Genomic DNA, 22,906 nt, shown 5'->3' with positions numbered 1-22,906 from the left:
TTAAACACATACCCACTAGTAGATATTCTCTGATCTAGATCTCTAGCCCAGTCTACATCAACAAAGCCATGAATATCCAACATTCTGTCCAATCCTAATCTTCCTTGGTAGCACAAATCATAATCACTAGTGCCACGCAGATACCTAAAAACTCGCTGCACTACTGTCCAGTGCTCCTTCCATGGTTTTGACATAAACCTACTCAATACTCCCACTGCATGTGCAATGTCTGGTCTAGATCATTGCATACATTAGGCTACCGACTACACTTGCATATGGAACACGAGACATGTCCTCTTCCTCTTCTTGTGTCTTGGGACACTGTTCAACAGATAACCTCATACCTACAGGAATAGGAACGTTCACCGCTTTACTATCCTGCATATTAAACCTCTGCAGTATTGTCTCGACATACTTCCTCTGGTTTAACTAAAGCTTCCTCTTTGCTCAATCTCTTTTTATTTCCATGCCCAAAATATAGTTTGCAGCACCAAGATCTTTCATGTCGAATTTGGAGGGCAATTAGGTCTTCAAATCCTGGATAATTTCTTTGTCATTTCCAACCAGCAACATATCATCCACATATAAGACCAGATAAATAACATGGTCACCAACTAATTTAAAATACACACAGCGATCTGATTTTCTTCTGGTGAAGCCAAGTCCCTGTATAAATGTATCAAATTTCTGATACCACATCCTTGGTGACTGTTTTAACCGATACAGAGACTTCTTTAACTTGCATGCCAGTTCTTTCTTACCCTTCACCGCAAAGCCTTCAGTTGCTCCATGTATATTTCCTCTTCTAGATCCCCATGAAGAAATGTTGTCTTCACATCCATCTGTTCTACCTCAAAATCAAAAGCAGCAGCAACGTATAAAAGTAATCTAATAGAAGTTACCTTGGCAACAGGAGAAAAAATATCACCAAAATCAATTCCTAGCACCTGGGAATAACCTTTTGCTACCAACCGAGCTTTGTATTTCTCCACCTTTCCTTTTATATTTGTCTTCTTCTTGAACACCCATTTGCTGCCAATGGGTTTCCTTCCAGTTGACAACTCCACCAGATCCCAAGCCTCATTTTTGTGCAAAGATGCCATTTCATCAACCATGGTCTCTTTCTAGAGTTTTCCATCCTCTGAATCTACTACTTCCTTCATAGTTATGGGATCACTGTCAGTAATAGATAAAGTAAAATTTGAATAGAAAGCAGATGGACTATACCTTTCTCGTTGCCTTCTTTCTCGAACTGATCTTCTCATACCCGGAGTTTGTGGGCCTTCATCTTCTGATTCCTTCTCTACTGTAGAGTCTGATTCTTCCTCCTTAAGCTCAAACTCTATCTTCTCAGGTTCCTTTTGTTGGACTTCATGTTTAATAACATCTTTTACCTCCCTGAACACCACATCTTGGCTGTACACAACCTTCCGTGTGACTGGGTTCCAAAGCTTATAACCCTTTAAACTATCCTTATACGCAATAAAGATGCACTTTTCAGATTTACTATCCAAATTGGTTCATTTATCCTTTGGAACATGTACATATGCATCACATCCGAATACCCTCAGATTTGAAAGAGAGGGTTTCTTACCAGTCCATACCTCTTGTGGAGTCTTATCCTCCAACGCTGATGAAGGTGACTTGTTGACGAGGTAACATGCAGTATCCACCACCTTTGCCCATAATTCCTGTCCTAACGTGGCACCACTGAGCATGTTTCTTGTCCTTTCCATCAACGTATTATTCATTCTTTTTGCAACTCCATTTTGCTGAGGTGTATATGGAGTAGTCTTCTATCGTGCTATACCACACTTATTACAGAATTCTTCAAATTCCTTACTGCAAAATTCTCCACCTTTATTTGTCCTCAACACCTTTATCTTCTTCTTTGTCTAGTTTTCCAGCAGAGCCTTAAATTCTTTAAACTTGTCAAAGACTTCAGATTTCTTCTTAAGGAAATATATCCATGTATTCCTTGAGAAGTCATCTATAAATGATACATAGTAGATAGACTTACCCAGTGATGGAACCTTCACAGGTCCAAACACATCACTCTGCACAAGCTTTAATATATGTTTTGCCCTCTTACCACCAGAGGGGAAAATCACTTGATTCTACGTCCCATATACGCAATTTTCACAGAAATCAAAATCTAGAGAGCTATTACTCATACCTTCTACCATACCTTTACCATGAAGTATTCGAAGACCCTTCTCTCCAATGAGTCCAAGCCTTTGATGCCACAGCATGGTCTTCTCTCCAGAGACCACTAGATTTTTTGCTCCACTTTTAGGAACCACAGAACTGTTGCATCCATCAACAACAGTGCTCCCTTGTAGCTTGTACATAGTTCCAGTTCGAACTCCCCTCATTAATACCAGTGCTCCTTGAACCATTTTGCTGGTATACTTCTCGAACACTATTTTTACACTTGCATCATCCAACTTGCTTATAGAAATCAAATTTTTCGCTAATGCAGGAATATGCAGAACACACGGAAGTGTTCTAATCCTTCCACCTTGCAACTTCGACTTTACTTTTCCGCGACCAACAATTCTAGCCTTCCTATCGTACCCTAAGAAGACATCACCGCCATCGTATTTCTCATACTCGGAGAACCACTCTCTATGGGGAGTGAAGTGGAAGGATGCACCTAAGTCAATCAACCATGCCTCATGGTCTACATGTGTACTTGAAGAAGCAAATTACACATCCCCACCTTCATCAGGAGCTTTATATTTACAATCCCTTTTGTAGTGCCTTCCTTTCTGCATTTCTAGCACATCACCTTTACAGGTTTTCCTGGATATTTAGATCTCCCACTTGATGAATTATTTTTGTTTTTGTTCTAGGATTGTACTCGTACAGACAAGGCATCACCATTCTGGCTCTCCATGTTTTTCCGTCTCATCTCCTCCGTCAGAAAGGATAAGACTATTTCATCAAAATGCAAGGCAGTTGCATTACTACCTATTGCAATAACCAGACTATCCCACGAATCTAGTAAAGAACACAACAAACTGATGCACTTATCTTCAACTAAAATTTTTATATCAACAGATGCTAACTGACTTACCACAGTATTAAATGCGTTCAGATGATCTGTCACTAAGTCTCCATATTTCATCCTCAGGTTATACAGCTTTTCCCCAGGAACAGTTTATTCACCAGAGACTTAGATTGGTACAAAGTCCCTAACTTGTCCCACAAAGCCTTTGTCGTAGCTTCCCCTTGTTAGGATATTCCGACACATAGGAAATAGTTAAGTACAACTTGGTCTAGTTTAGAGTTAGGTATAGAGTTAGGTAAAGTGTGTTTCTTTACCGTTGTACATTTTGTAACTTACAATCCGACGGTCACGATATGTAGTGATCCGACGGTTCATTCTCTCCTCGGTATTACCGACACTTGATCCGTGGCTTGACACCCGATTGGTCCATGAGTTCTATTTAAAGCGCATGGAGGGTCATTGTTCGGGTAATCCGTGCATGAGAGAAGCTTATGTAAATTTTCATTCTTTGATTAATAAATTGCCTGTAGTAGCCACGTTGGCGCAGGCCGTGGACTGTTTCCCTCTTTGAGGGTTTTAACCACGTAAAAAATACTGGTGTATTGATCTGTGATCTGGTTTTGAGCGGTGTCCTTTTGGTGTTCTTTTTGAGGAACTTACCCTGTAAATTCCTACATGGTATCAGAGCTATTTGAGGGCCGCGTCCATTGGTGATCCAAATCTGAAGCCGGTAGAACTGCATCCGACTGTCGTTTCCTAGATCTGCTGTTTTTGACTGCTTTCAGGCCGAGAGGACTGCTCTGTTGCGTTCAGAGCATCTGTTCCAGTGAGGAACCCCTTTCGTTTCACGCGAAAAGGTTTCCGGTAGCCTTAGCTGCGTCATTTTTCAGATCGGGAGGTATACAGTGTTTATTTGCAGTTTACTGTTATTTTCTCTCTGCTTATTTCGGTTTCGGTTTATTTAGCCTTTTTTTTACCGGATCTATACCTTTGATTTCTGCATATGCTCTTTGCCCTACGACTCTGTGCGATCTGGGAAAATCAGAAACAGAAAGGAAGGATTTTTCTCATGCGTATGCTCTTTTCCCTGCACCTTAGTGTGATCTCGGAAAATCAGAAACATTGAGAAAAATATTTAGTTTTTCGGCTAAAGCTAACTTTGAGCCTGTTGTGGGGAAAAGTATCCGACTCGGATGACCCTATCCCTACTCTAAGGGTGACAGTCCTTAGCAACAACTGAAAGTAAAGCTTTAATATTTTCCTTTATGAAAGTACAGAGAAGGAAGAAAAGATTGACCAACCGGTGTATTTCGCTTTTGTCGATCCTATCCTCTCTCTTTGTCTCTTGTTCCCAACTCCTTGCTCCCTTTGCCGGCCCAGCTACACACAGATCCTGCACAAAACAAGAGAGGGAAACTACAAGAAACATGTACTCATAACTGATGCATGGATTAGAGTGAATCAGATATACAAGTAAATACAATACATCAATGCAATACAAGTATATAGGAGAACATTCAAAGCTTTATTGATAGAAGTAGAAGGGTTCTGAGAAGGTTACAACCATCAATGGCTCCAATCCAGCAGCACCTCCCCAGCAGCAAGAAATCTCCTCTTCACCTCTATAAAAGCAATCACCCAATAGCTCTAACTGTAAACCAACAACACTTCCTTGCTTTGCACAAAATTCCAGCCCCCTTAGACCTCATAGAAGAGCTCTATATATAGGAGATTTGGAGAAAGGATGAGTCAGCTTGAGGCTGGCATAAAGCTGACTAGTGTCCTCTCCCACTTTAGTTAAACTTCAGTTCTTGAGTCCACTTGGAGATCCTTGCTTACACATGGAAATCAAGTACCTCTTACTCATCACAGGGCGAATCCCTTGAACCAAGTGTCAGTTTGGAAGCTTCCTGGGCAATTGACACCTTGCAGAATGACTGTGCCACTTGGCCAGTCTCGCCCAGCGCAGGTAGCCTTCATTGGAGTTGACTTTCAGTGCAGGTACAAGGAGGAGCAATTGACATTCAGCGCAGTTGCTCAGTGGAGCAGCTGACATGATCCAAAAATAGCCTGTTTTGAGTGTTTTCAGGTGGAGAACTGATGGGAAGTGCTGTGGTTTGCTGACCTTGTTCTTCTAGGGGTAAGAACAACATGTTTAGGGACTGAGGATCCCTGTAATTATTGACATTTCATGCTCCATGCTGCGAGGCACAAAAATGTCTATAACAGTTGCCCCCTAAAGTATGAGGCCGTTTATCGGGTGAAATGCTTTATCTAGAGGGTCCGAAGTTCATTCCAGTGCTGAGGAGGTGCCCTGTAATACAATACAATACAATACATTATTTTTCATTCTGTTTTCATGATCTAGCTGAGGCGGGCACTCCCATGCTCAGCTTTATAAATACATTTTGGTACATAGAACAGACGATCGTCTGATGGTAGACTGATAATTCTCTGCTGAAATTATCATCCTTTGAGTAGGATGATCATCTGCTGCAATGATGTACATGACAAATGCCTTTATATTTCCTGAATATGTATCGCAGCCCGGATGGATGAAACTAGATCCGGGGTCTTCAAACTCGTTCGATCTTCACTCTAAGTACAAGTCGATCCATGTGAGAATTTCGCTGAAGTCGAACATGGAAAGACATCGCTTGATTACCGGTCAATGATGAAAACCGTTAACAAGCGCGAGAGGAATCACCGATAATGATAATGACCCTCAAGGTACTGCAGTACAATTCACGTGGCGTGAATAAAGGACTTGGCGTCGAACGCCACGCAAAATCTTCTGGTCGAAGGTCATTGATGTATACCTGTCGCCGGAAGTGAGAAACTTGCCATTGAGGCATGCAAGCTTCAAAGTACTGATGGGGTTGTTCCTAGGCCAACTTCTTGGATAATGAGCTGAAGTCGACAAGAAGCGATCCGTCAAAGGAGGGCCTTAATGAATCCCACATCAATGACACGGAACGGTGCTAATGACTTTAGTGGAGGTGAAAACAAACTGTGACATATGATTCAGGGTGGCGATCATGAGTGGATGAAGGATAATGTATGGCAGTGGATGGGACACGGTTGACACTTTCAGAATGACCTCTCTTGAACATATAACGACACTGATGCGATGGATCGGTAGCATTACCCCAAATGTGGATGGTTTGGCGAAGACCATGGTGATGAGACCGGTGAATGAAACAACCCAACCCGATGTGGAACGGAGGAAAAGTGTCATGTTCAAGAGCAACTTGCTACCATTAAGCTTTGATGTTCTCCCAATTTTTCCCCAGTCATTTCTGACTAGTACCTCTTTATTTTTGTCAAGCTTGAGGAGGATAACATATGCTTGTTCTATAACTTGCCCTTCGGGCAAGCCTGTCGCTATGATTTAACGAGCTTAGCGATAGGGAAACTCGTTCTCGTCTAAAGACAAGTTTGTCGCTATTTAATCATTTTAACGAGTCTAACGACAAAGAAAACTCGGTCCTTTTCATTTTTAGAGAGTCTGAAAAGGTACATAAAGTTAACTCCATAATTCCTTTTTCGTCATCTAATCCCTTAAGTCCGAAAAAGTATAAAACAATACAGAAGGGATGAGTTTTCGATTGCTTTAACGAGCCGAACAAAACAAGCGTTCGATCTTTTTGTGCAATAATCCCTCAGGTCCAAAAAGATTAAAATCTAGAGGAGGGATAGCGTTCCGGTCGTTTAACGAGCTGGAAGGCCAAAACTCGGCAAACTTTTCATATTTTACGAGTCAGTGAAAAGAGCTCAAAGAAGACTCGTCTTTTGAGGAACGAGTGATAAACAGGGATAGCAGCAGATTCCAGGTACAAATTGGAATTTTCCAATCACGGTAGTGTCACAAGGATGGCTAGATGAAATCACTCTTCGCAGATGTTCCTCAAAATGGGTAAACACACAAATGGAAGTGAATGATCGGCCAAATGACGGTGGAGGTGACGGTGCACAAACACGACCAAGGCTTTTATGGCTGATGAATTTACGATCTCAAAAGGGTATTTACCGGTTCATTTTTTTCTGAATGAGCTTGAACTCTAAAGGAAAGCCTGCTCATAAACTTATGTTTATTTTTTAACGAGCATGAACTATGCGCTAAAACTGCTCGGATCTTGCATTTATTTTTTAACGAGCATGAACTATGTGCTAAAACTGCTCGAAATGCCCCCAGCATAATAATGCAACCGAGGCACATGCCCCCTAGTCTTTATAGGGTCATTTCATTTTTTAACAAGGTTGACACGGTAAAGAACTATCCTTATTTCATTTTTTAACGAGGTTGACCTGAGATAGGAACTATCCTCGAAACTTTAGATCCATTAGAAATAGAAAGTTTCATACTCCACTGTAGCCATTTCTGCCAGATTACTTGGAGGCGGTAAGGCGAAAGTACCCATCAATGGAGGGTTCTTTAGGAAGATGAATCCGATATTTTGGAGAGAACAATTGTTCCCATGGATTATTGGAATGCTTCCCATGATGCGAGGTTGCACAACTTCTGCCGAAGTTGTCGTCGAACTGCTTGGTTGATCTTTTCCTTTGCTGTTCGATGACTGTGGATCCCCACAATCTTTTCTTCTTGTCGAAATCAAAGCATCGTCTTGTTGCTTAGAAGTCGACAACATTAGTACTTCGCATCTAGAAGCATCCCTACTATCAACCAGATTTTGACATGGATTTGGAAACGGATCATTTAACACAGCTGGGGTTTGCGAATTCTTTACGAATCTTTTAAACTCAGCTTTGAATGGACAATCTTTCGTCCAATGATCCTCTTCACATATCTGACACCCTGACGGGGGTGGTTTCCTCTTTCCAGGAGATCCTGATGAAGTTTTCTGAGGGGATGACTCACCCTGTTTCTTCTTCCCTTTGTTTTGTTTCTTCTTGCTTCCTGGTTGATTGGAGTTTTTTCCTTTATCCGTAGATACAGCATTTACCTCCGAAGAAAGAATCTCCTGATTTGGTTTTTGATTCGAAGTCTTACGGGCTTTCTTATTCGAATCCCTTGTCGACTTAGCGTTTGCAGTTCCAATCACGCCATCACCGGCATGAGAGTCACTATTCGATCCGGGAGGAGGAGGGATTGAAAATTCCGGTCTGGGGGTGTCGGGTATCTTATCATAGAGCGTGCCCGACTGAGTATATACTAAGTCCAAATATTGAGCACGAGCAATAACCTGCTCCTCTGTTACGACGCCTCCCTTGGCCACATCTTCTGTTATAGCAGGAAGAAGCGACTTTATAAACCACTCAGCTAATAGCTGATCTGGAACGTAGGTCTTTACCATTCTGCGACGACGACGCCACTCATGTATATGATCTGATATATGTGTGGCTGTTGTCTGCTTGAAATTGGTCAAGATCTCTGTTCCAGTTTCGTACCTTATAGGTAACTGAAAGTGTGTTAAGAAAGTCGTGGCTAGGGAACTAAAATTGTCGAAAGAGGCTCTAGGTAATTCAATATACCATTTAGCCGCCGGACCAGTCAATGTCCTCTGGAAAAGGCGAAGCCTTATCGAATCATCATTCAAGGTATTCGACGAACACCACAGATGGAATGTCATCACATGATTCGACGGGTCTTCGCCAAGATTCCCGTTGAATTTAGGAATGTTCGAAGGAAGTTTGTGAGGAATCGCTGGCCACCAATGGGCATAGGCGATTGGATCGTTCGTTAATCGATGTAAATCTGGTAATTCTAGGGTCACCACGAATGGCAACTGCTGATTCAGGTTTGGCGAGGCGTACCCAGGATACGAGGGAATCGCCTGAGCAGTAGGTCTTTGCATACCAGCATAATGCAACTGATGTTGATATGACTGATACGGCTGGTGGGCTTGGCCACTATAAAGTGGTTGATTTAACCCGTTCTGAATATAGGGTTGCCCACTATTCGCAAAGATCTGTTGCTCAGATCCCTGGTATACCTGTTGAAACTGAGGTTGTTGGTATTGCAGCATCCATGGTTGTGAAGCCATGTTTTGCTGTGCGACACTAACCGACGAACCAAGATGCGGGGTTATGGTTCCCGTTTGTATCTGTGTCGTCCCGGCAGTTGGCGATTGTGGTTGTGTTGCAGGGTCAATGGGCTGTTGCATTACAACTTGGGGTTGACATACAACAGGCATCGATTGAACTTGCGACACGGTTACAATTGCTGGCGTCGTCGGGATACTAGACATAGGTACACATTGTTGCATGGAATATACAACTCTTGGTTGTTGGGGTAACATAGGTACCCAACCATTCGTCGTTACTTCAGTCAAACCTGAATGTTGTTGAAAACTGCCGTATGGGTATCCCCCCGGAAGGGGAAGTGAAAGGGTATATTGCCCCCCATATGGTAACAATCCGGAACTCAAAGGTATAGATTGCCTTTGAGGACTGGATGGCCCAAACTGATTTCCGAAGGGATCAATTTGTCTAGTTTCAACATAAGAATTACCGGGTATTATACCGGAAGAACAAACTGGAACAGACCAAGTTGTCGTAATAGTCCCTGGGTGGACTCCTTCTAGCTGATGAGAGCTAGTCAGGACAGCTCGTATGCCGGCAAACATCGTTGGATTGACAGCAGGAGCTTCTGGTATCGCTGTGTCATTCGGCACAGTCCTAGATGTCGACGGTTGCTCAGACATTTTAAGTCTATCCAATAAACTGCCTAACAATTCTACAGGAACTTCCAGTGGCGATGGACAAACTTCTGATGCAGAAGGAAAAAGAGTGGCGCCTACTCCAAAATGAGTTGGAGTATTTGCTTGTTGGTCCTCTACGATTTCCTCTATTGCAATTAGACCAGGAGGAAGAGGAAGACCGTCAGGTCCGTAAAAGATTTCTGGTGCCGAAGAAGGGGTTGCTTCGACAGCGACAGTTGTTTGAGCAACAAGACTCTGTGGACCGGTTTCAGATGGAACTGGTTCAGTTATGCAAGTACTTGTCCTCAGACTGGGATCAGTACAACTGTCCCTCTGTTGTTGTTGAACTTCTTCAATAGAGGCAGGGATTCCAGAAATATTAGGAGTGACCAGAATCTCAGATGTTGTCGGAACTGTTGTTCTAACTTTAATGGGAGATTTTGACCTGGTCAAGCAAGTCCGCTTCGTCCGTACTACTCTCGATTCCGGAGACAAAGACGGTTGACTCGCGAGTCTCCCCGAACGACGGAGTTTTAATTGACTTTCCTCCACGGTTGCGGATTACTTGATCAACTAAAATACAAAAAGGGGAATTATGTTTCCGTATTGGATGAATTTTATTAGACGCTTTTAGACACAACTTTGCTTTTTCATGTTTTAAGAGTCGAGAAAAAGCTAAAGATGACTCTAGTCGCCTTCAATGTATTAACGAGCCCGAAGTGACAAATGCTCGGTTGGACCTTTTCAGTTATAGAGTTTGAAAACGGCCAAAAGAAATTGCTCTGGAGATCTAGGCAGAGGGTGTGCCAAACCTCTCGCGAAACCAAAGAATACGTTTTACGGTACGGGTGGTCGATCTTCGTGAATGCTGTGTTCACTGCATCGCGATCAGTAGGGCGGCCGACACGGTTTCCTAAGGATAAAGGATAAATGCCTATAGGGGTCTCCCAATATATGCGACGGTACGCGGGAGCACAAGTCCGTATTAGTGCTATCGTCCCTCAGGAGGAATCACCCACCTTCGTAGAGATCGACAGTCACTACGTTTAACGACGCCGGAACACGTCTCTACCTAGACCTCTATTGTGAGCGTTATGTTACAATGCGTTTTTAGATTCATTCAATATATTTTAAGTTGATCTTGCTTAGCAGTTTGTCTTTCAGGATCACCACGAGATGTATTGGTACAAATTCCTAAATGCAGCTAAAATGATAAGCAAGCTTTACAATCTTTTTAGATTTGAAAATCCTAACTACTGAGGGGAGAGAAAAACACTATCTTTCCACACAGAGCACAAAGCACAAACTAATGCACTTTCTCCTAGATCAATCACGCAAACTTATCAAAATGCAAATGCAAGATGCATGTATTTCTTTTCTTTTCCTTTAATGTTGATGTAGACAAAAGGAAATTGTCGTGTAATTTTCGAATTCAATTTGAAGCGTAAACAAACAAGTTTTGTCTAAAATGAAAAGACACCTTACAGGTACTTGTTTCAACACTAAAAATGTATGAATTCAAACCATAAAATAAAAAACAAACAAACTCAAACAGCCATGAACAGTAATGAAACTAGCTCTTAAGACCACTACGACACTTTTACAGTTCAGGATTTAAGAGGCCACAGCTATACTGGTTTGCTTTTCAGAATGGGAAACTGTAACTGAAACAAGAAATACTGAAAGAACAATCACAGTTTCATCACACAACTGAGGCGGAATAATGTCAAGGAAAGTTGGTTTACATCAAGTACAATGACAAGCAATCAGCAGCAAAATAACAGTGAAAACAGGGCTAAGACATAGTGGGAAACCTCAGGAAGACATAGCCTAACTGGATCAGCACAGGCTCTGGTCTGTCAAATTGACTCTCAGCGCAGTTCCCGAAGGGAGTACCTGCGCTGGAATGCAGACTGCCTGTGGACAGCCTGCACTGAGACACGAGAGTTGCGTTTACAAGGATTTCCGGGTCATAAAAAGCTCAAAAATTCACTGTTTTTGCTGAAATAAAAAGCTATAGGTCAAGTACAAGCTAAGGGATGATCAAGAGGATGAAAAGCTATCACAAAGAGTACAAGAGTCTTTTGTAGATCAGCTCTTCAAATCATGAATCTGCTCAGAAAATGAGCAAGAGTAGCAGCCCCTCTACTTCGCTTTTGATATAGTCAAAAGCTTTTCGATTCGGTACTCTTTGGTTCAGGAAATGAATAGCAAAGATACTACAAACACCAACAAGATACTAGGTTCCCCAGTGGAGTCGCCAGTTTGTTGTGGGGAAAAGTATCCGACTCGGATGACCCTATCCCTACTCTAAGGGTGACAGTCCTTAGCAACAACTGAAAGTAAAGCTTTGATATTTTCCTTTATGAAAGTACAGAGAAGGAAGAAAAGATTGACCAACCGGTGTATTTCGCTTTTGTCGATCCTGTCCTCTCTCTTTGTCTCTTGTTCCCAACTCCTTGCTCCCTTTGCCGGCCCAGCTACACACAGATCCTGCACAAAACAAGAGAGGGAAACTACAAGAAACATGTACTCATAACTGATGCATGGATTAGAGTGAATCAGATATACAAGTAAATACAATACATCAATGCAATACAAGTATATAGGAGAACATTCAAAGCTTTATTGATAGAAGTAGAAGGGTTCTGAGAAGGTTACAACCATCAATGGCTCCAATCCAGCAGCACCTCCCCAGCAGCAAGAAATCTCCTCTTCACCTCTATAAAAGCAATCACCCAATAGCTCTAACTGTAAACCAACAGCACTTCCTTGCTTTGCACAAAATTGCAGCCCCCTTAGACCTCATAGAAGAGCTCTATATATAGGAGATTTGGAGAAAGGATGAGTCAGCTTGAGGCTGGCATAAAGCTGACTAGTGTCCTCTCCCACTTTAGTTAAACTTCAGTTCTTGAGTCCACTTGGAGATCCTTGCTTACACATGGAAATCAAGTACCTCTTACTCATCACAGGGCGAATCCCTTGAACCAAGTGTCAGTTTGGAAGCTTCCTGGGCAATTGACACCTTGCAGAATGACTGTGCCACTTGGCCAGTCTCGCCCAGCGCAGGTAGCCTTCATTGGAGTTGACTTTCAGCGCAGGTACAAGGAGGAGCAGTTGACATTCAGCGCAGTTGCTCAGTGGAGCAGCTGACATGATCCAAAAATAGCCTGTTTTGAGTGTTTTCAGGTGGAGAACTGATGGGAAGTGCTGTGGTTTGCTGACCTTGTTCTTCTAGGGGTAAGAACAACATGTTTAGGGACTGAGGATCCCTGTAATTATTGACATTTCATGCTCCATGCTGCGAGGCACAAAAATGTCTATAACAGAGCCGCAAGGTTCATTTTTTTTAATATATCTAGTTTTTTGGCTAAAGCTAACTTCGAGCCGCAAGGTTCGTTTTTCTTTGCATATTCGTGTTGGGTTTTGTGTTTTGTGTTTTGTAGGGAAAAAGAGCTTTCTCAAGGCAAGCACGCAAACCAAGGCCCCCCCCCTCTCTCTCTCTCTCTCTCTCAAATTTTTTGTATAGATCAATTGGTTCAAAGCTATTTTAAGAGAGTAGAGGTCTTTGGTTCAAGTCTCCATTTTGTGGGGGCGGATTTTTTCATTCCCGCACATTCGCGCACTTTGCCGGCAACTTCAACAAATTTTTTTCAAAAAGCCATAACTTCTTCATCCGGAAGCCTTTTTCAGAGCCGTTTTTTTTAAAACAGCCTAATTTTTCGAGATCTATCCATTGGAACACTTACTTTCAGCATCTTTCGCTTCAGGTTTTTAAAAAAAATGGAAAGTCCATGCCAAGTCATTCTTGACAGCACTAACTACTTCTAATGGATAACCTACATGGAAGATTTACTTAGAAGTAAAGGTTTCTACAGAATAGCCACAGACCAAGAGAAGAAACCAAAAGATGAAGACAAGGCTGCAAAATGGGAAAATAGACAAGATCAAGCACGTGGTTTGATAGGGATGTCTCTTTCTCCTGATCTTAGATTCCATATTGCAGAACTTGAGACTCCCCATGAAGCATTGGAAAAACTCACTAAATTTTTTGGGATTAAAAATGAAATTAGAGCCCATCAACTTGAAAATGAGGTCCTTACATTGGATCCTAATAATTTTTCTTGCATTGAAGATTTCTTGTCCAAATTCAAGACCCTTAGATATCTTTTGGAAGGTGTTAAGGTTAAGAAAGAAGATAGTAACCTTATTTATTCCATCCTTACTAAGTTGGGACCAGCCTACTCTGTATTTGTTTCCACCTTCCATTCTACAAGGGAAGCTTTCATTTGTCAAGGAAAAGACTACAAGGCCCCTTCCTTTGACTCTTTTTGTGATTCTTTAATAAGAGAACAAGAAAAACTCTTACACCTTGGTCTTCTTAATCTTGGAGACTCTTCCACGAAAGCGTTAGCCGCCCAGCAGCAACCAAATTCAAAGAATCCTAAGAAGTCATATCCTCAAAAGAATGGTCCTAAACCAACTCAGCCTCAAAATGAAAGTTCATTTCAGCAAAATGATAAGACCAATAAAAACAAATGGAAGAAGACTGATAGACATTGTAACTTTTGTAATCGAGATGGCCACTTAGAATCTAAATGCTTTAAGAAGATGGAAGCTTTGGAAGCCGCAATGAAGAAACATAACATCCATGTGGAGCATACTTCAACTTCAACTTCCGGAATGGCACTTTCTGCATGTCGTTGTCAATCATCTCAGTCTGGTTATGCATTAAATGTATCTTCTTCCTCTCCTTCTCATGAGTGGCTCATTGATTCTGGAGCCTCTTATCACATGGCCAAAAACCAAGCCATGTTTTCTTCTTTAAATGATTGTAACACCAAAAATATATATGTTGGTGATGATAGATCTCTTAATGTTGTCGGGACTGGAACTGTTCATCTAGACAATGGTTAGTTTAATGATGTATTATGTGTTCCAACCTTATCCTGCAACCTTCTATCTGTATATCAGATAACTCATTCAGGTGAAGGTAAAATTGTTGAATTTTCACCTCATGATGTTGTAATCAAGGATCTAAGAGATCCTAAACAGATTCTAGCTATTGGTATTGCTGATGATTCCACAAGGTTGTATAAGTTTCACAACTTTGGGTCATCAAATCTTCCCTCAGTATTTGTTGCTCATAATGATGAAGTGAGCAAACTTTGGCATGAGCGATTTGGTGACTTAAACTATCACTCCCTTCAGCATCTATGTAAAGAAAATATGGTGACAGGGCTTCCTATGGTATCTTGCAGAGATGGTGTTTGTTCCGGATGTGTACTCGGAAAACATCATCGGGACAGTTTTGACAAACGTGCCTCTTGGCATGCCTCAGCCCCTTTACAGCTTGTGCACAGTGATTTATGTGGTCCACTTCCTGTTGCTTCATTCTCTGGCTGCAAGTATTTCTTAACCTTCATTGATGATTTCTCCAGACGCACTTGGGTATACTTCTTAAAACTCAAGAGCGAAGTATTTAACACATTTTTGGCCTTCAAAGCCTTTGTTGAAAAACAATCTGGACATCAAATTCTTAAGCTAAGAACTGATAATGGTGGAGAATATGTTAAAAACACATTCATCAACTTTTGCACCGAAAATGGAATTCAAATGCAATATACTGTTCCATACACTCCACAACAAAATGGTGTAGCTGAAAGGAAAAATCGCACCTTAAAGGAAATGGCTAATTGTATGCTGCAATCTAAAGGACTCAGTCTTAGTTTTTGGGCCGAAGCAATTAATTGTGCAAATTATATAATCAATCGCACTCCTACTAAGGTTCTAGAGAATATCACTCCAGAAGAAGCTTGGAGTTCCACTAAACCAGATGTAAGTCGCTTTCGTGTTTTTGGAAGTGAAGCATGGGCCCATATTCCAGATGAAAAGCATAAAGCTTTAGAACCTAAGAGTGAGAAATGTACTTTTGTTGGATATTCTGAAGATGTAAAAGGTTATAGACTTATTCCATTTAAGTCCAAAAATGTTATCATTAGAAGAGATGTAAAATTTGATGAAAATAAATCGGCCTTCGAGCCTAGTCCGGCGGATGTGCCACCTCTTCCTATCTCTTCTACTTTTGAAAACATTTCTTCTTCAGATGATGAAAGTGAGGGTGATAATCCTCCCCCACCTTCTCAGGATCCTCAACTTCCAAGATGGGTGCGTGCTACTTGGGATGCAGCAGGTGATCTTGCCGGTGATCCTACAGATCAGCGACGTACACGTTCTCAGTTTGAAAGAGCCTCTTCTTTACTGGCTCAAGCTCCAGTAAATCATGATCCTGACACTTTTGCAGAAGCTTCAGGCCATCCACATTGGGAAGCAGCTATGAATGAATAATATCATTCATTGTTGGCAAATGATACATGGGATCTTGTTCCTCTACCAAAGGGACGCAAACTTGTTAGATGTAAATGGGTTTACAGAACCAAGTATGGACCAGATGGGAAAGTTTATAAACATAAAGCTCGTCTTGTTGCTAAGGGCTTTTCACAGGTTGAAGGCATTGACTACACTGAAACCTTCTCCCCTGTTGCCAAAATGAACTCTATCCGCCTTGTTCTTTCCCTTGCTGCCTCTTTAAAATGGGAAGTCCGTCAGATGGATGTTAAATCTGCCTTCTTGCATGGGGACTTGCAGGAAGAAATCTATATGGAACAACCCATTGGCTTCATACAAACAGACTCCAGCCTTTTTTGTCGAATTAAGAAATCCCTTTATGGTCTCAAGCAAGCTCCTCGGGCTTGGTATGCCAAAATGGATAGCTTTCTTTTAGAATCTAGCTTTTCTAGGTGTTATTCTGACAATACTGTCTACACCAATAAAGTGGGAAACTCTCTTATTCTTTATGTTATCCTTGTTCTGTATGTTGATGATATTATTCTTACTGGTAGTGATCCCAACCTTATAAACCATGTGAAGTCTAGCCTTAAAAAGAAATTTGAAATGACAGAGTTAGGACACTTACACTATTTTCTCGGTCTTCAAGTCTTGCAATCCAAGGAGGGTATTTTCCTTTCCCAGTCCAAGTATGCTTGTGATATTCTTCGTCATTTTCACATGGAAGACTGTAAGCCAGCCCCTTCTCCCTTTCAGTCTGGAGTCAAACTTTCAGTCTCTTGTACTTCTCCTGAAGTTGATGCTACCTTATACCGTCAACTTGTAGGAAAACTCTTGTATTTAACCCATACTCGTCCTGACCTTTCCTTTGTTGTTGGCCTTGTTGCTCGTTTTATGCAAAACCCCCGTGAAAGTCATTGGAAAGAAGCTAAAAGAATACTTCGTTATGTTCAAGGTACAGTACAGTTTGGGATTCATTACAGTGCCAAAGCAGCTCCTCTATTAGTTGGTTTCACTGATTCTGATTGGGCTGGTGACCCTGATGATCGGAAGTCTACTGTCGGTTATGTCTTCACTCTTGGTTCAGGACCTATTACATGGGCTTGTAAGAAATAGGCTGCCATTTCTCTTTCGTCAGCAGAAGCAGAGTATCGTGGTGCCGTGGAAGCTAGTAAGGAAGCCTTGTGGCTTCGTCAGATCCTATCAGAGTTTGGCTTTGAGCAACAACATCCAACCACACTTTGGTGTGATAATCAAAGTGCCATTCAGCTATGCAAAGATCCAGTCCAGCATCAGCGCAGCAAACACATTGAACTACACATGCACTTCATCAGAAAGCTCATTCATGACCATGTTCTTGAAGTGCAATATTGTTCAATAGATGATCAAGTTGCAGACATCTTCACAAAGGCTCTCACAGAGGCGAAGTTCACTAAACTTCGATATATGCTTGGAGTTCAGGAAGTTGTCACTAAGGGGTGATAGGCTCTAGTGCCTCCTTCCTTCTCCTATTGTGTCATATTTGTAAATCCTTCAATCCTATCCCAAGTTGTTCTTAAGGGGGGATGTTAGGATATTCCGACACATAGGAAATAGTTAAGTACAACTTGGTCTAGTTTAGAGTTAGGTATAGAGTTAGGTAAAGTGTGTTTCTTTACCGTTGTACATTTTGTAACTTACAATCTGACGGTCACGATATGTAGTGATCTGACGGTTCATTCTCTCCTCGATATTACTGACACTTGATCTGTGGCTTGACACCCAATTGGTCCATGAGTTCTATTTAAAGCGCATGGAGGGTCATTGTTCGGGTAATCCGTGCATGAGAGAAGCTTATGTAAATTTTCATTCTTTGATTAATAAATTGCCTGTAGTAGCCACGTTGGCGCAGGCCGTGGACTGTTTCCCTCTTTGAGGGTTTTAACCACGTCAAAAATACTGGTGTATTGATCTGTGATCTGGTTGTGAGCGGTGTCCTTTTGGTGTTCTTTCTGAGGAACTTACCCTGTAAATTCCTACACCCCTGATACATTCAGCAATACTGAATCTAAGACACACAATCGTATTGTTCTCTTTGCCTTCCAATCCAACTTCTTCTATTAATGGACACTCCCGTTGGTTTAGTACCCGGATCTACCACGATGCACTGATCTTTATCCACCAATAAATCCTCCATCTTGAGTTTCCAAAACTCAAAAATTTTACCATTAAATTTCTCAATCTCTATCTTTCCACTGCTCGCCATCTTCTTTCACCACCAGAATTGATCTCGCAGATCTCCCACTGAAGAGGGTCTACCACAGGCCTGAGTGAAACCCCTCAGCAACAAAGGAATCCCCTTGAAGCCAAAACAACTCTGATACCAAATGTAGGTTTTAACCTCGTACAGAAATTACCTGCATATGAATTCTAATACATAGAAAATAAACAATGTGAGAGCATAACACATAAAACACATATACGCAGAGATTTCCCCTGTATCCCAAAGCTAGGACTACCAGCTTGATTTTTCATTATGTTTCTTTCAATGTTATAATACATATTTATACATGCCAAAGCATCCAATACCATGGACTAAAAACCATCACGTCTGATACCATGGACCGAAAACCATCGCGTCCAAAAACATGTGCAAAAATCATGCAAAAAACCATGGGCGGGACCCCATAAAGTGGGGTTACCGGTACGCCTCAAACCCCCGCTACATAATCGGTGCAACGAAGGGGGGTTCCGGCCCCCCTCTAACCCCCTGGTTAACTACGTGGGTGAGTTGTGGAAAGAATATAACACAACCCAACAATCTCTCATCCTATTCTTGTTTTATGCTTACCAATCTTTTGTACCATGCGCAGTTCACCCAGAGTGTTTCTGATGCATCTATTTATAAGCTCCTGTAGTCCCTTCACAACCTTGACATCACACAAAAACTTCATGAAGGTCTCTACGAAGTTTGTAAGCATAGAAGGGTCCATCTCCTGATCAGGATTATCCTTCCTCCCTGAGGTGGAGGCCTCAACGAAGCTCTTCTTTGCTTCCATGAACTTTTCCTTTGGACTGTTTCCCCTTGTCATCTCCTGTTGTGATTCCACTTCGGAGCACTATATTCACATTCAGATCCTCTTTCCACGGCTAAGACCTCATCGTCTACAGGTTCTGAGTCGGGTGAGGTCGTAGCGCCCCTTTGTCGCGTATCCTCTCTATCAGCGTAGGACAGTCCTCTGTCTCCTGATCAAACAAAGTGCAATATTTTCACGACGGATGCATAGGGTTACTGCAATCATGGGAATATTGTCCTGATCCTCTGCAATTGTAGCATATCAACTATCCCCGACCTTTGCCAGGTCCTCCTCTGCCTTGGCCTCGTCTGTGCCCCTGAAAGCCTGTTTGTGCCATCCCCGCGCTCTGGTGAGGGGGTCACGTTTTTTCCTGAACCCTATAGGCAAGTTTTCTATCCATCATCAATTCATAGCTTCTGCAGTTGTGCTCATCATAGCCTACCGACCTACAGAAGTTTCAAAATAGTTGATGTGGTGTGTGTACAAACTTCTGCAACAAATGACAGTTATCTATGGCATGTTTTCCTGCTACTTGACATATAGTGCACCATAATGCAGGCCCCGTGCTTGGTCCTGCTTGAGCTTCCAGCCTCAAAGGCATTGGTCCTCCTCCTTCCATGTAGTTTGCAAATATTCAGTAAAGGTCTTTGTCATGCCCATGACGCTTACATTGCAGGCACCATACCTCTTTGCACACCTCTGGTCGAACTGTTCTATCTTTCTTCAAACTTTGCATCTCAAGGAAAATATTTTTCAACTGCGCATGGATCTGCTAAATCCCCAAATTTGAATCTTGCATCAGTGTTTCATGCAGTGTAATTGCAATCTCCAAGGCGTCTACCTGATTCATTATCTTCTGTTGTGAAAGCATAACCCTTAGGTGTGGCAGGAGCGAAGCCACAAACCACTCGCGATGCTGTCCGTCTGTTAAGTTCATATTAGTTTGGCAGATTTGACACTTCAACCTCTGATCTAATTCCCAAGGTGTCTCGCTTGAATTCATCGTGATATCTTTGAACCCCACAATTGACTTTGCCTCAGATTTAGGCTTACTGAATTCTTTGTTCAACGTGGTCTAGATGTCTTCCATTCCAACATTTGGGTTATTGTTAGAGTATTTAATGTACCAGGTTAGCGCGCGATCCTGCAGAGCACTAACCAATGTTTCCTTCTTCAGGTGATCATCTATAACGCTCTGAGCTTCCCATACAACTTTCACATAGAACCAGAACTGGTCTGGGTCCTCATTTCCCGAGCCTTTGAACAAAGGCAACTTCACTGAATTTTCCATGCTGAATCGCGATGGAGGTGGAGGTGGTATGGGTGAAGTCGCAGGTGATGGTGGTGAAGTTTGAGGTTATTAGGCACATATACTACTAGTTTAACCCCTTATTGTTATTAGTACAACCCCCTTATTATATTGCTGTACCCATTTAGTCCCCATATTGTTACTATTGTGCCCCATAGAAGCCCACTATTGTTATTATTGTGCCCTTACATTATTATTGTTATGTCGGCTCTGATTATATTATGACCCCTTAGACCCCGATATATAGAAAGGAGGTCTTTTCATTTGTATCATTCAACAATTTTTCATTTATGTAATGTAAAGGAGGTTTCCCCCTCGAAGAGGCTGAATTCTAAGGCATTTATCTCTCTTTTCTATCTTTTTGTGAGCTGGTTTCATAACATTTGGTATCAGAGCTTTGGATTCTAGGGTTTTGTTGCTCCAAATAGGTCATCGTGGAATTTTTGCTATAACTTTTTTCTACGACATTTCAGAAGCAAAAATAAAAACCATTTGAGAAGAAATCGTGTTGAACCTCGGGTCTAAATGTCAGAGCTTATCTTGCTTTATTTTTGGAGATATGATCTGAGGAAGTTAGGGTTTTTGCAAGCTTCGGAATTTAAGATAAAACAGGTCATCATGGGATTTTCGCTATAACTCTTTCACTACGAAGTTTCAGAAGCTAAAAAAAAACCCCGTTTGAGAAGAAATCGGTCTGGATGACGACTCTGAATTTCTGATCCTGTCTCGTTGTATTTTCAAAGATATAGTCTGAGGAAGTTAAGGTTTTTGCAGAGCCCTGAATTACATTCCAAACAGGTCACCATGGGAAAATAGTCATAACTTTTGTTTTGAGCATCAAATTGAAATTTCGTAAGTTATAGAAAGAGGACGAAATTGAGTTTCATGTGTATATATTTTAGATCCTAAGGTCAAAACAGTGACATGTTGCACTTCATACAAGTTCGCTCTTCTGAAAAGGTATATAATCAAGTCATCTTGGGAGATTGTGCATAACGCTTTCTTGGAGAATCTAAATTCAATTATATTGGTGGAATTGGAAAGAGGACATAGAGGGCTATTGTAGGTCACAGTTTTAGAACTTAAAGATCTGAAAGTACATAGTTACAGTAGTTTCAAGATTGAGCTCCTAAAATCAAGAAAATGTGAGATGAGGAAGTTTGATGGCAAGGATCCAGTAAATTGGATACTACAGATGGAGAAATATTTTGATCTACATGGTGTACCACTATTACAAAAGGTATGTATTGCATCTTCATATTTAGAACAAGATCAATTTTTATGGTATAAATGGCTTTGTTTTCGTAAACAACTTGTTATGTGGTCAATTTTCATGGAGGAAATTATAGCACATTATGAGAATACAAAGAGCAACACCTTCTTTAGAGCAACACCACAACAATTGGAAGAAAAAAGAGAAAAAGGGCTTTGTTACAAAGTGGAAAGCAAAATTATGACAACAAGGAATTCTACCCTTCACAACTATAAAGATGGAAGTGTTGTTTCTCCTAGCCTTCCACAACCTACAAGGGTTACACCACAACAATTGGAAGAAAAAAGAGAAAAATGGCTTTGTTACAATTGTGATAGCAAATGAACTAAAGGTCATAAGTGTGCTGAGAAGAAATTATTTTACATAGAGTATGAAGAGGAGGAAGAAAAGAATCAAGAAACATCAAAAGAAGAGGATATACGCTAGGACCGAACCACAGATAAAGAAGAAATGAATCCGACCATACATTGTAAAGCATTGGCAGTAATTACCACTCCTCAAACTATTAATATAGAAGGACATATCAAGAAGAAAAATGTTCAAGAAGTGAAAGATCACATCGAGCATCAAGAAGTGAATCTGGCCATATCTTGTAAAGCATTGGAAGAAATTACCACTCCTCAAACTCTCAAGATAGGACATATCAAGAAGAAAAAGGTTCAAGCAGTGAAAGATCACATCGAGCATCAACAACAAGTTCTCTAACTTTTAAAGGATGACACCACTTTGGTGCAAAATCAAATGAAACAACAGGTAGATCAACATCGTAGTGAAAAATGTTTTGATGCAGGTGATTGAGTATTTTTACTGCTACATCTCAAGCAAGCTATTTATGAGAAGGAAATGTTGGCAATACTACTTGCACTTTAGAAATGGCGACCTTACCCAATGGGAATACACTTCAAGGTAAATATGGATCATGATAGTCTTAAATACTTTTTAGAACAACTATTATCTTTAGAAGAACAGAAAAAATGGGTCACAAATATGTAGGGTTATGAATTTGACATCATCTATAGAAAAGGGAAGCAAAGTTTTGTTTTAGATGCACTCTCAAGAAAGGATGAGGATGTGGAAGCATTGTTTTGTGTTATTTCTATTATCCAACTAGATTGGATAAATGAAGCAAGGGATGAATGGAAGAAGGATGAAGAAGTATGGCCACTCATTCAAAAGTTGCAGAAGATCCCAATTCAAACAATATTGTCAGAACTTGAAGAGGAAGGAAAAATCATATTGGAACCT

The sequence above is a fragment of the Pinus tabuliformis genome, chromosome 5_1, assembly GCF_031772625.1.
Source record: "Pinus tabuliformis cultivar Carrire ecotype Pingquan chromosome 5_1, CPIR1, whole genome shotgun sequence".
Taxonomy (NCBI): Eukaryota; Viridiplantae; Streptophyta; class Pinopsida; order Pinales; family Pinaceae; genus Pinus; species Pinus tabuliformis.
Note: the sequence above shows the minus strand (reverse complement) of the source record.